This window comes from Ptychodera flava, chromosome 8 (assembly GCF_041260155.1).
Source record: "Ptychodera flava strain L36383 chromosome 8, AS_Pfla_20210202, whole genome shotgun sequence".
NCBI classification, from domain to species: Eukaryota; Metazoa; Hemichordata; class Enteropneusta; family Ptychoderidae; genus Ptychodera; species Ptychodera flava.
The window spans coordinates 16822249-16837547 of NC_091935.1; the positions used below are offsets into that span (position 1 = coordinate 16822249).

Consider the following 15299-nt stretch of genomic DNA (forward strand, 5'->3'; position numbering starts at 1 on the left):
AGGATTGGGTTCTGTGCGAGATTGAGCCAGACAGAAGTCAGACAACGTATGACGTAAATATAAGAGAGGCACGATCTAATTAATATCGGATGTGGGAATCCATACTCTTGAGTTCTTTCTTATTTTGTAAGTTAGTAGAGAGGCGAGGGAGCAGAACGCAGAAGCCATTTTATACAAGGGCCGAGCACAACTCTAACTCTGATTTCAATCAGATTTTCGCGGTGCGGCGATGGGTTGTGCATGTACTAGCTGTAGTATGAATTGACCGAGAGTTGTTGAAAAACTTTTTAGGACATGGTACGCCGAAAAAAATTGGTGAACAAAGCCGATAACCCGAGATGGCAGCAGATCATACGTCTCACTATACTGTGACAAAAATAGCACGTACTGCCGGATTGGATTGGCGTCTTTCTGTGCGCTGGAGAATGTAATCATTGATAGCGACATATGGACACTGACTTTAGATGTATATTGCACCCGGAAATGGCGTTACCTTGCGAATTTGTAGTCAACTTTTTTCCTAATAATAAAGGCTTCAATCGAACCCTTCAAAAGAACATAGGAGAAACAGTCGTTTCGGAGTGACTATAAGTCATATTTGATAACTTTAACGGTGTTATTGTGTGTACAGGTAGCTGTATTTAACCTAAAGGCGTTGAGTGGTTACCATAGACTTTTTCTGTACTGTCTGTGGTGTAACTGAATTTCAGAAGATTCACTTTTGATGATACTATAAATATTACACGATAAGTCTGTTTCTTTTGAGTCAGAGCCTATAGAGAATGAAATGGTCGCATTTGACACTGTCAGGGTTGTCCTTAATGCTACAAAGACAAAATATGATGTTTGTCATAGGTATGAAAAATGTACAGTTCAAAGATGATCTGCCTTAAACTTTTTATAAATTCAGGAAATACCTGCTGTAAATGTTCATCTAGACTTTTCACAAAACGACAAAGTAGTGATCTGAAAAATAAAATGCTATTGTTACCTCATCGTCTTCGTTCCTAACAAACATTTCTTATCAATAATGAAGACTCTATTTTCATATTTGGCATGAAGTCTAGATGAAAAGATCTGGTCATCGACTACATTATTGGAAGCTTAGGGCTGTCTCAATTTACGCCAACATATTGAATTAAAACCTTCTGATTTAAATTTTTAATTTTTTTTAATCAGTCAATCATCCAACGGGCATTAGCCCAATTACAGGATGAGGTACACTTAACCCACTAACCCCCAATGGAGCAATGAGGAGTAAAGTGTCTTGCTCAGGGGCACAACACCGTGCAGGGTATTGAACTCACCATCCTCCAACAGTGAGTCCATTACTCTGGACTTACCAGGTCTTGAACTGGGTGTCGAACTCACCATCCTTCGATAGTGAGTCCGTTACCCTATTTACTGGATCACGGTGCCTCCTAAAGTAAATTTAAGTAGTTTCATGACAACATAAGGTGTTAGGGTATTAATTCACCCGATTTCAATTGTTTACCCGTATTGATAAACTCTCTAAAAAAATCAAGGCGTGTTTCTGTAGTACTCAACATATAACCCTAGTTGCAACTCTCCCAAATTTCAACTGTAATAAACGGACTACAAAGGTCTCTTGTTTAGATAAATCGTGCCTCTTGAGTGAAGTTATAAAAACCATAACAGCTGCGGTAGACTTTGATATGCTAAAACTTGCCACACCTTACATAACACGTCCATAGTCAATAATTTTCAAAGCGTTAAGGATTTGAATGTGCTAACTGCAATTGGCTCATTCGATCGAAAATCAAATTCCGGTTTTTTTATCAGTTGAAAACACTTATTTTGTTCCGTAAATTGCTTCAGTTTATATCAGTGCTAGCACGATTGATTGGTTTGAACGAGTATACGGGGAAGGTATAGCAAAGTGTGTTTTAAATCATGCAGACAAGTCGTGATTCTGTGTAAAATGAAATTACCTGGAGTGTCAACGATGGGACAACGCCCTTTGTAGCGTTGAAATATAAAGACACTGGCCGTTTGAATTTGATGGGGCAATATTCTACTGATCTTTAACTGTCGCGATCAAACAACAATGACAAAAGAGCAACATGCAAAGGTTTTTACCGAGCAGTTTGATGATGCACTGTCAAAAAAGGAATGCGAAACGAAAACCGAATGCAGTTTATTTGAAGCATTCGAAAAACGATCAATTCTTATCGCTAAAAGTTGTCATCATCCCATGTCCGACTTTCCAATTTGTCTTCAGTGTCCAAAGGTTAAAATATAAATTTTTGCTTGCACAATTTTGTGTTGAGCTTGGCTGCTGTGCATTCACGTCTGGGTGATCGATAAATAATTGAGTAAATGAAACGTACATGTTGGAGTATGTACATCTAATGGTCAATGGGGAACTTCCAGTGGTGAGAGAGAGCTGTGAGAAGCTTGAACTGTTGTTGGGAGTGGGGAGAGGGCAGACCATAGATACTGGAGAGTAGTGGGCATATTTTCCATGAAGAGCAGTTACAAACGGCTCTACTTCGCCTCCAAAATATATAAGTCAAGGTCAAAATTAAGTAAGATCAGTATATTAGCCTTGGAAATATTTTGCGATGATTTTGTAAACGTGACGGACTTTACCAGTTGGCGGTACCTGAATTTGGCAAAGGGCCAAGCCATCCTGACGTAATTTGACTGTCGTAATTAGACTCCGTGGTCATTTAAACCGTTCGGTGAAAACTTCAGCGTAATATAATTGGGTTAGTTGGTCACAATACACAATAAGCTTTACAAGAACAAAAAACGTCTGTTCGGTTAATTGTTCACTATAATTTTTTACTTCCCCGCGACCTGCAATGACTTACGTGCAGGAGCCTGTCGCGAACAGGGCATCGATCGAATCGTAATGATTTATGAGAACGACGGTCAATGTACCTTACTCATAATTGCGACAGAGGGGCGATTGTGGTCGACCTTTGTGAAACACTGCTAATTCTCGGTATATCTAATGTGTGCCTCTTTTTCCAACAAGACAAGAGTACAGCACAAATTAGATGCTGGGAATTCCACGCTGTTCAGTTAAATCTTCATTGAATGAATAAATCACGGGTTCGTCGAATGTTGACTGGCTTTTTAAAACTTATCAAACGATGCAAAAAAACGATATAAAGTAAAAACTGTGCAGAACTTAACCGCTGTTTATAAATATTTAGCTTTCATATACATATCCCTTGTCAGCTTTCTTTTTTACATTGTCAGAGGCACTTATTCGCAAAAAGTTTCTTGGTGGGCGGCGGGGCGCAATTTTTTTCTCATAGTGTGGACATGAAAGGGTCGGGCAGGTCATCTGCAGGAGGGTGGGGAAATGTATTTCTTTTGTTGGGCCTTCATCAGGAAAAGCCATGTAGTGGGCAGGGAGTAAGGTTCACCGTTTGCCAAGAGAAGGTCTAAACAACAACTACGCATTTTATTAACTCCCACTAGCATGCATTGGCTGAAAACGTCCTTGTCAGTTTGTTACAAAAATAACACAAGGTCCAGGGCTTAGTAGGAGTGATCCTACGGTTAGGCTGAAAGGGCATTTCATGAGACCTTTAAACACATTTCTTTACTTTCATTTCTCCTTTTTATGTATTTTCAGTATAGTGTAGTTGAGAGACGTAAGTATTTGTCAAAGATCATAGTTCCTTGTTCAAACATTTATGACTCCCAAGAATTTCTAAATTGTTATTGGATCGTTATTGACTTTTGTCAAACAGACAATGCCAGAAAGCAAAGCCATTTACAGAGATTGAGAAAATTGCAACATCTTGAATGCCTGATTTTTCATAGAAATTCTGCAAGCGTACACAAACGTAGCAGATGACAGGTTGAGAAATCAAAATCGTATTTATTAACTCGACTTAAACTGATTTATACCCAGTTCATAAACTCTGAGAGTTAGAGTTAGCGAATCAGTCAAAAAGTCTGTTGACTTGCCAGACTGCACGTAAACCATGTTTGTTTCATCGGCCTTTATGTTTCATATATCAATCCAGAAATTTCACAAGATTGTGAACATTCCGACAAATTATTAAACTGAAATCGGATACCAAAATCATGTTATCGTTCTGCATTTTAATTTTGTATGTAAGTAAAACATTTAACCCGCCGAAGTCTGTCGAAAACGATTTTTATACATACAATTTATGGATCATCAACTGCATGTAATTGGATGGCACCTGCGAATACGGTAGACTCTTGCTTATGTACCATGCCGGTACATGATGATTTGTTTTTCGTCGGCGAACTATCGGTACCAAAGATATTCGAAGAAAGTACACACAATCCACTGAAATTGTTGCGGTTTCTAGATTTCTCAATTAACTCAACGAGGGTGAATAATGACTGAAAAGTCTTTCTAATTCCTGTGTTGGATCTAGTATCGCCGGAATCCTGTCCTCCTGGCGTGATTAAAAGGAGTACTCACTACTTTACTTTACATTTCGAAAGTATACATGTATGTTTGCAATGTTAAAGCCGCATCTAAACGCTTCAGGAAAAAAACTTTTTTCTATGTAATTACGGAGACTCCCATCTAGTACATCTACCTCGCCAGATTGCAGAAAAACTATAGGCCAACTAGCAATACAATAAGTATTTGATTACACGTTTTCCTATCACGTAATTGACCAAAAATTGACCCTTGTTTGTCACGACTGAAGCATTCAATGACGGTTTTAATGGCTACCACTTTGTTATTTCCACCGACACAAGGAAGGCATGCACTGAGATTGACCCTCTACGAAATCGCAGACCCTCGAGAAATGTATATGGCCAGACACTACATTCTCTTCATACCTTCATGTATATATGTTTAAATTATTCAAGCTCGGACAATGTGTCGTGGCAATATTAAGGTAGTTTGATTTTTGTCAATGAATGCCCGATTGTCTGAGATAAAAAGGAGCATGCGAATACGGCAACTTTTTTTCAGATACGCAGCTGCAACAGTTATAGTCACAGGGTACTGCAAGCATTATTCGTCTAGAAGCTATGACTATGATCAATAAATGACATGTATCAAACTTTTTTACTATACAAGCCTTACCAGTGCCTATAGTGTGTGCCTATTACTTTACCCTCGCTATCTCTGTATAGTCACGGTAGCATTTCAAAGCAACAGTTTTTATCTCTTAAATACCCTTCCTAATCCCTTCATTAATTTGTTCTGCCGATCACAAACGCAGTGGGTCTTATCACTCTGACCAAATTATCTCGTTAGCAGCACAAAAGTGTGTGGAGGGGCTTTTGGCGAGGTAAAGTAATAAGCGCAGACACGACACAGAGAAGGCTTGTATGGTATAAGTATTTTAATACACGATATTTATTGATCATATTCATAATTTCTAGACAAAACAATGCCTGCAGTACCCTGTGTTGCAAAACGCTACGCTAAAATTGGTTCATTCTTGTGAATGCACTCCGATCATCGGCGTATTTTGTCGCACGAAACTTCCCAAATAAAGTCAAAATCCACAGCACGTAGCTAGCTGTAAGACTGTTGTCAACTTCCTGGTTTAAAGCATTTGCACGGCTGAAATGTCGGCGAAATAACGCCCCGTCGAATTCTGATCTGATCAGGCGATATAGTTCCATATTTGAATGTTAAATGACGCAAGGCATAATGATTTCGTCGATGAAAATCAAATTGACATTACGATAGACGCCTGTATTGGTTTAAAACACAATAAGTATATTTTGCCAAGGTCATTCATTCCACCTGCTTGTTCAAACCAATTGATCGCACTATTACTGATGCAAACTTGAGCGATTTACGATACAAAATGGGCGTTTTCATCACACACAAAAATAATATTTGACATTCGATCAAAGTCTCAAAGTAAAATTACTGACCAGGTACCTGCCAATCCTAACCATGTAAGATGTGACAGTCTTTGGCATCTCAAAGGCTATGGCACCATTACTGGTATGGTTTTTATTGATACAGAGGCACGATTTATCGAAACAAGGGGCCTTTGTGAGTTGTGCATTACAGTTGAAATCTAGGAGAGTGTGACAGTGATACTAAGCTTACTGAATCACGCCTTTATTTTGTTTGACAAGCTGATAGCAAACAACATGCCATTAGTTGAATGACCCACGACAGCTTGGTGATGGATGTATTGTAGTCACCAATGATAGTAATTTGCTAATAAGTTAGAGTTTTGGCGTACATGGAGACAGCCCTAGACTTCTAACATCGTCTACGCTAAACCAGTAGATAAACAGATCTGTCCATCTACTGCCTCGGTTTGCACAAGAACCATTACAACTGCTTTACATGAACGGAGGGAGCCTTCATTATTTACGGGGAGGGGCGGTGGGAATCGGGATGAGTTGTACAAAGCGGTTATGGCAGGGTCAAATTTTAAAATTAAAAAAAAATGAATAGAATATGGATTATTTTTTATGAAGTCTGAGAAAAATTTAAATAGGAAGTTATCGTCAACAGCAAACTGCCAGCTGCAAGAATCCCGATTTGTAACATAATAGGGACAGTAAATACTTGCTTCTTTCTCCAGAAGATAGAGTTATAGGAGTAGTTTCTAAGTGACGAGATCTGGTCGACAGTGCACAACACGGAAATCACGTTACTACTAGGACTAGACTGAATGATATAGAAACTCATTATGCGTTAATTAATCATGTTTGCCCAGTGACAAGTAGAATACACAATTTAAAGGTCGTCTACCTGTAGCTTAGGCTTATAGCCAGTTTTTCAGTATTTTTGAGTTCTGTGTATCAGCTTCAGTTTCTTCAACTCCCAAGAGCAAGATGAAATGCCAAGTCTTTAGTTTCCAGCAACTACACACAGCAAAACCTGTAACATTGTCACATTTGCAGATAATGTCCTTGGTCCAAAGTTATGTGGTTGTGCTGTTAAATTCCCGCGCCACATTTTTCTCATGTTTGTTTTGATGAATTTTATTAATCTAGTGAGGCCAATAATTTTGATAGGGGTCATTTTTTTAAATTGATGAATTGAGGGGTGTCATATTTTAGAGTGAATACTTTGAGGGGTAAACTTTTACATTTCTTTTATGAGTTCTTAAATTCCACCTCCCATCCCAGTGTATAATGAAGGATCCCTAACCGAAAGACATGAACTGTGACCAAACAGGACACCTCCTACTGTCAATTGATTTATGAATATATTCCATTAAGAAAATCAAATCCCATTGGCTTATTTCACGTCGCTATATGTTGACGAGTGTACTGCGGCAATTAAACTGCTTAAGGGGGAATAATAAATGACTACAATAAAGTTGTTTTAGGTATAGAGACACACTCCTAAAATATCAAATTCCTCGATATTCTATACCAGTCGACGGCTAGACACCACCGTAACCGGACATTTCCCATAATCGGTAGACACAATTCTTGAAATCGATGATAATGTACACAGCGTCTACCATGAAGATTTCAGCAGTGTTTTTACTGCTAGGCGTTCTTATCGTACCAGTACTGATGAAGAGCGATTCCTATCCTGCAATGAAACAAACTAAGGTAAGACCTGAAATCACGCAAAAGTTTATTAAGAGGGACGTCATAGCAAGTCAAATGTAACTAAATCATGTCTCTTGTCTTCGTCATTATCTGAGACACTTGCAGATTGCCTGATATATATATATATATATATATATATATATATATATATATATATATATATATATATATATATATGTATATATGTATGTATGTATGTATGTATGTATGTATGTATGTATGTATGTATGTATGTATGTATGTATGTATGTATGTATGTATGTATGTATGTATGTATGTATGTATGTATGTATGTATGTATGTATGTATGTATGTATAAGAGGATTGTGTGTAGTGTGGTGTGATATTATTCGGTCGATACATCATGTACATGAATTTTTATAGTTCCAAGATTTCCGCACAAAGAGAACTTTTGAAAGTACTTACATTTATCACTATTTCAGTTGCGCACAAATTCTTTACCTTTAAATTTCCGCGTTAGCTTGTTACGTGCTGTCCTTCCATCAGAGTATGAGCAATGGAGTCAACGTTTAAACGTAGAAAGGAGTCTGACGATTTGTTGTCTTGCAGTACGTGCAGTTTCTATACGGATACTTTTTCATTCATTTGTTTGTTTGTTTGTTTGGGTGTTTGTTTTTTTCTTTGTTCATTTCTAGAACTAAGAAACAGACTTGTTTTCATGGTCGATTGCTCTGCACATAGCTCAAGTGCGTTTGATGGGAGAAACGAAACGGCAATTTAAAATCACTATGATACGAAGCCAGCTTTGCGGGTGGACGCTGACTGTATTGAGATACGCAAAATGTCTGGCTTAACTTTTACAGCGTATTTATCTTAATTTCTTTTTTAATGAAACCAAGAAGAGGTCCCAACAAAATATCATGAATTTGTGCTTTTGTTTTTGTAACGAAAGCTTCCGATTGCTTATGATGGCTCATAGATGATGTCTCTTTTTACATTTTTCTACGTTAGTTTGAAGAAAGCTACCACTACAGTAACTCACGATCAAAAGCAAGCTACCATTCCTCAGGAGGAAACAATACCCTTTCTGTGAACTCCTACCCGTACGTATATTTGTATATCCCTGAGAATCTTTGAAAATTAACGATAACATTTTCGTACAAAGTTCGCAAGAATATATAGTACGAATAATGTAAATTCCGCTATATGCGTTTTTTCGCCTTCATTACATAAGAGCATAAATCGTCAAATAATTGCCCTCCATTAAATGATATTGCAGATGTGCAGCCTCTGTGAATAATTTGTTTTTATGCTCTGACAAGAGGAAAACAAACCAAAAGTTTTCATTTCAGGTAGAGTGCGCCTCAGGGACAGATATTCAGACTCTCAAACCTTTACAGCTCTTTTCTGATATACCTCTTGTGGGATATCATTTTAAAGATTTTGAAGTAAGAAAACCTTTCATCGTCTTAATTTTGATCGAAAATTTTATCTTTCATCATGGATGGTTGTTAACACATGGATGGTGGCCATTTTGAATTTCAAATATCTTGCGAGGTGACCCCTGATTTTTATTCTTGATTCTGAAAGAGAGTGGTTGAAAGATTCCTTAATTATTGAGAACAGTTGGGGAAAGTTTTAAGTCTCTTACTTTCGAGGCGCATACAACCTTAAAAATCAGTTCTCACAATCGCTAAATTTACTTTCTTTTTGCAAAGAAATATGCCCATATGTATCATGGTGGCAGTTTTGCACAAGAGTGGAATTGGTTAGTTTATTAAAGTACGAATTTCGTTAACGATCGCAAAGAACACTTGGATCGGACCAGTCCTACGAACTAAGTTTGCTCTTCGCGCATGAGATTTGTCCGGAATGAACTATGACCTTTTCATAAAATTATTCTTTTTACTCTCGGCATTGTTCGTTGTTATAACATGTCCCGACCGTACAATATTAACAAAACTCTGCAACATAATTTCTGGACTAATGTAATTTACACTAAAAATGTCTGAACCAATGTGAGATTTTTGTTATTTATTGAGTTTATTTTTCGTTAAAGGGGATGTCATCCGGACACGGATTCCTGCTGTGTTCGAGATTCATATGACTGCTGCAGCTCAACTTTCTCTTGTTGTACCAGTCGGATAGGAGGATTATGTTGCTGTTCTGGCTCCTTCTGCTGTTCTGGTAATACAAAATGTTGCTCCTATTCAGGTAGTCCCAATATATGTACCGGAACGACCTTTTGGTAAGTACAGACAGTATTTTGTTTTTGAAAATCTATATAAGCAAATCTATGTCAATCGGAAAAATTCTCATCTCCTTCTTAAAAATACGAAATGCAAATAAAAACGTGCGAAAGCAACAAACGGGATATAAGCAAGTAACACCATTGTTGAGCAAAGGTTATCAAAATTTCACCCTAAAAACTCAAAAGACCGTCATCCTGCGCATTTTTTCTATTTGCAAGCAGTTATGTACCTTTCAGTCTTACGAACTCAAAAGCCAGCGATTTTCAATTTAGTTCGGAAAATTACTTATAATGCACCATGGTGTATGTGTGTTTGTTTGAGATATCTGATTCATTAAAATCCCTTTCTCATTCGGACTACGTCAATATAATAATCTGTTCAGTTTTAAAATGTAACAGAGGATATGTCCAGAGAAAGACTTGTAATTAATATACCGAATTTTCTATTTTGTCTAACCAGGGTGGTATTATTAGGAGTTGCTGCTGTATTATTCGTTGATGTGGCGTCAAACTAGTCCATGAACTTCAAGTTCCCACGCTTGTAGAGCACAACTTATTGGTAATTGAAAATTACTTATAATCATTCTACAATAGACACAGATTCCTCTATCAATTAATTGATTGATTGATTGATTGATTGATTGATTGATTGATTGATTGAAAAGAGCACTTGTGCCATTCCTCTTCAAGCCTTTCCACAGTCAGTCGTCGTCGGTACAAATGTCATGATTTGAAGGCTGTTCAAATCTTTTCAAAGTCTATTCGATCAGAAGTGTATATGGTGAAAATTTTCTGTCTAACACTTTCACGGGTTTGCTACGGATATTTGAAATGGTATTCAATAGCTCAAGAAATATACAGTCAATGTTTTGGTGAGCCAGTGATCATACTTTCAAAATAACTCTTTCTCTTTATTTCAGATCACCTGTAAATGGCAGTATTAACCAGATGTACCCAGAAATCAGAGCTCACTGACGACATTTACTAGTCAATTGTTTGAGATGCTATGAAAACTGAAGTGATGTAAAACGTATTCTTTAATTGATTTAAGTAAAGTGGAATGACAGAGTCATGCAGATGCACGTAATTTGCGAATTGTTCAACAATTTAGTGGTTTGAAATACCTTGTGCTCTCTGAAAACATTGAGATGCTGGATTTGAGGTCCCATTGTTATGTGTTTCCTCCTGATACAAATAGAGTTTTTAAAGGGAAGTAGCTGTAAATTTTGGTGATTTTTACTAATTTTGTTTTGTATATATATATATATATATATATATATATATATATATATATATATATATATATATATATATATATATATATATATATATATATATATATATATATATATATATATATATATATATATATATATATATATATATATATATCCTCCGTGTATTTTCAAGTATTTGTAGCTGTAGACATTTACTGTAGATATGTCTTTATAAAATCATTCTTTTCAATACAAAATGAGAAAAATATCAATATTCTAATAAAGACTTTCCTATATATTATGCACCTTCAGGTTTTATTGATTCATTCGTTATCGTTCCTCGAACTATGTGCATAAACTGAACAAAGCTTTTATTGCGTTAACCGGTGAAAAAAAGAGTTTCACACTCTGCTTAGTCTTTTATTATCAATAAATCCGAGGATAAGTCAATAGAATTAAGAAGTTACAGCCTATTTAAATGAGAGAGAGAGAGAGAGAGAGAGAGAGAGAGAGAGAGAGAGAGAGAGAGAGAGAGAGAGAGAGAGAGAGAGAGAAATTTATCATCAGTTGCACTTTTGCATTTTAAGACGTCTGAGGTACAATTAACATTATAAATAATACATAGAGAACAAGCGTAATTTGGCCACATGATTAGAGTCTATATTATGTGATTTCATGACATGAGTTAGGAAAGAATGTTCACGTCTGGCATTGGATTCTGATTATGAAATAATGGACATAAATATGACCTAAATAGTTCTCATGATTCTCATTATCGTTAAACCGGCCGATATAAATTGCCTTATCGCGAGGAGGGCAAGCAATGGTGTAGATAAACTTTCGAAGAACTCTATAAAGGCATAATTTCGCCCAAGGCAAGCAGTATATCCAAATAACTTGAGGATCAAATTAAAAGATTACGTATAAAAAGAGTGAAAGATTAGCTACTATTCAACGCCATTGGAACTTGTTTAAGAGTTTAGAGTATTGATATCACAATTTTTATGAACTTTTCCTGACAAGGCTGAGTACAACCAACGCCCCAAGAACTCATTCAGGGCCTGGTCCTCGGTCAAAAACTGAATAAACGAATCATATTGCCCTACGATAACTATCGACAGACGTTACCAGGCCAGCGTCCGATGATTTTGTGTTTGTAGGAAGATCAAGCAGTACCAAAAGTATCTAAGAAAGTAAATATGATCTACTGAAACGGCTTCTAAATTTCTTAATTACCTCAAAAAGGTTGAATAATGACTGGAAGTTTTTCCTTCCTTTTTTGGAGTGGGTATGTCGCTGCTTTCCTGTCCTCTTAGTGTGATACAATGAGAAGTTCTTACTGGAGTACTTTGAATGGTATGCATGTAATATATTAGCGTAAAGTCTCATCTAAAACAGTTTAGAAAACACCTAACCTGTAATTAAGGATATTATATTTACAGTAAAGTACATTTTGCATATTCACACGAATGTAAAAATTATAAAATAGATTTAACCGAACAGACGGTTTTTCTGGTCATACAACGGTTTTTCTGGTCATGCAACTAACAAACCCGATTGTATTACCACTGAAGTTTTCGACGAACGGTTTAAATGACCACGCAGTACCAAGGCAACGCTTCGCTATTTCCAACCGACTGTTATATTATGCTAGAATGGCTTGGTCCTCTGCCAATTTGTACAGACACTCTAAACAGGTCTGCTGCCAAACTCTGCATTCCAGCACGGTTACTCTACCGTGTGGGGTAGAGTAACCGTGATTCCATCTTCCTTGTACGCCTGCAAGTCGATATATTTCATTATGAAATCTGAGGCTTAATGACGTGTAAATGTAGTAAATGACATCAAGTATAGATGTAACACCAGATCGTCTGAGATAAAGAAAAGTCGGGTACGGGCTAATGACATCTTTTCGAGATACTTTTAGAGACATTTTTTTCAAATACTACTTATAAATAAATTTCATTCGTATTTTTACCTATACAGGGATATATATGTGTTTTGTTTCGCATTCTTTCTTTTGGCCATTGCATAAAACTGCTTTAGGTAAAAGCCTGTGCTTGTTGCTTTTTGTCGTATTGTTGTTTGCTCGATCCATAGACCCTAAAAACGAAGGGTCTATACTCAATCGACAGCATTTGCAACGGTTAAATATCAGTGGAAGATTGCCCCATCAAATCCTAGACAGTAGAAGCTTCTATTGTCCCCGATAGATGAATCAATTGAAACTAGCTGTGCCTCCTTATTTCAACGCTACAATTAAGAAAGGGTATTATCCTATCTTTGACATTCAAGGTAATTCCGTTTTCACACAGAATCACGACTTGCTTCCATGAGTTTAAAACACACTTTGCTATACCTTCCCCGTACTCGTTCAAACCAATCAATCGTGCTAGCACTGATATAAACTGAAGCAACTCACGGAACAAAATAAGCGTTTCCATCTGATAAAAAATAGCCGGAATTTGACATTTGATCGAATGACCTAAACAGTTAGCACATTCAAAGGGCACCAAGGTATGGTGGCATTCATTGTGTAAGTGGACACCAAACAGGCAACACGCGGGTACACGCTCCACAAAATGCCACTTTTTAGTTTTCCCCGGCCGCAAATACACAGACAGACTGCTAAGCTGTCAGCGTGAAGTTGCTGCCCATCGAACTCTGTGGTTATATTCAAAGTCTAACGCGACTGGAAGACAATTTTTTAGGAAATTCAAGCGTTTGTAGTGGGGAATCAATGACCCTTGGCGATTTGAACAGACCGTCAATCAAAAGCTTGCATAAACTCTGTTTGTAGGATTAGCAAAATGTGACAAAAGGTTGAGATCAGTTTGTGTAATTAATGTTATAGAAATCAAACATCATACTGGCCATGTGTTTGAATGGGAGGGGAACTCCACTAATGCGAGAACCAGGGATTGAAAAGTGCGGCTTTAACGCATTGAAAATTACTGACTATGGACGTGTTAACGAAAAGGCCCGGGATCGGGATTAACGATGGTGTTAAGAAGATTATGAGGTGTTTCTGTATTTTGTTTTCCTTTGAAATAGCAATCGTTATATAAATATGTTGCTAGATTTTTGGATTAAGTCCGCACCGGGCTTTAACCAGCCGTGTAAGGTGTGGCAGTCTTTTGCATATCAAAGTCTACCGCACCTGTTATGGTTTTTATTACTACACTCAAGAGTAACGATTTATCTATAGACAAGAGACCTTTGTAAACTGTTTATTACAGTTGAAATTTGGGAGAGTTGTAACTAGGATCATACGTTGAATACTACAGAAACACGCCTTGGTTTTGTTAGAGAGCTTATCAATACGGGTAAACAATCGAAATGGGGTGAATTAATGCCTTGACACCTTATGTCGTCATGGAACCACTTATATCAGAAGGTATTAATTCAATATTTTGGCGTAAATTGAGACAGCCCTAAGCTTCCAAAAGATTTATGATAATGTAGTCGATGACCAGATCTTTTCATCTAGACTTCATGCCAAATATGAAAATAGAGTCTTCATTATTGATAAGAAATGTGTGTTAGGAACGAAGACGATGAGGTAACAAAACGCAATTTATATTTCAGATCACTACTTTGTCGTTTTGTGAAAAGTCTAGATGAGCGTATACATTGTTTTTTTTCCTGAATATCTGTCAAATTTTAGGCAGATAATCTTTGAACTGTCATATCTTTCATACCAACAAACATCATATTTGTCTCTGTAGCTGTCAAAAAGCGACCAATTCATTCTCTTTAGGCTCTGACTCAAAGCAAACAGACTTATCGTGTAATATTTAGTATCATCCAAAGTGAATCTTCTGGAATTCAGTCACATTCAACGTCTGTTTATTGAATACAGCAGTTGTATTAATTAAATCTGCCTGTATAACAATAGCACCGTTGAAGTTATTAAATATGACTCACGGTCACTCCACGACTGTGGATGAATCAACGACTGTGTCTTCTATACATGTATATGTTCTTTTGAAGGGTTCGATTGAAGTCATAGGGAAAAAGTTGACAACAAATTCGCAAGATAACACCAATTCCGGTTGCAGGTTATACATCTAACGCCAGTCTCTATAACTATCAATGATAAATACTCAGCACTCAGAAAGACATCGATATCAGGCGGTATAAGTGCTATTTTTATCAGATTGAGGCGTTTAACCATCTAGCATCTCGTGTCATCGTATTTGCTCACCAATCATTTCGGCCTATCTAGTCCAAACAAGTCTTTCAACAACTCTCGGTCGATTCATGCGATATCTATACCCATCGCCACACCTCGCCAGTCTGACTGAAATTAGAGTTAGAGTTGTGCTCGGCCCTGGTATAAAATGGCT

The 15299-nt window shown here is 37.0% G+C and overlaps 1 long non-coding RNA gene across 1 annotated transcript; it reads left to right on the forward strand.

The window, feature by feature from the left end:
* Nucleotides 1–7310: 7310 nt before the first annotated feature.
* Nucleotides 7311–10959, forward strand: LOC139137898 (uncharacterized). The gene is made up of 5 exons (XR_011553486.1): nt 7311–7521; nt 8494–8585; nt 9542–9730; nt 10194–10292; nt 10654–10959. It is a non-coding gene; the product is annotated as an uncharacterized lncRNA (long non-coding RNA).
* The last annotated feature ends 4340 nt before the right edge of the window (nt 10960–15299 follow it).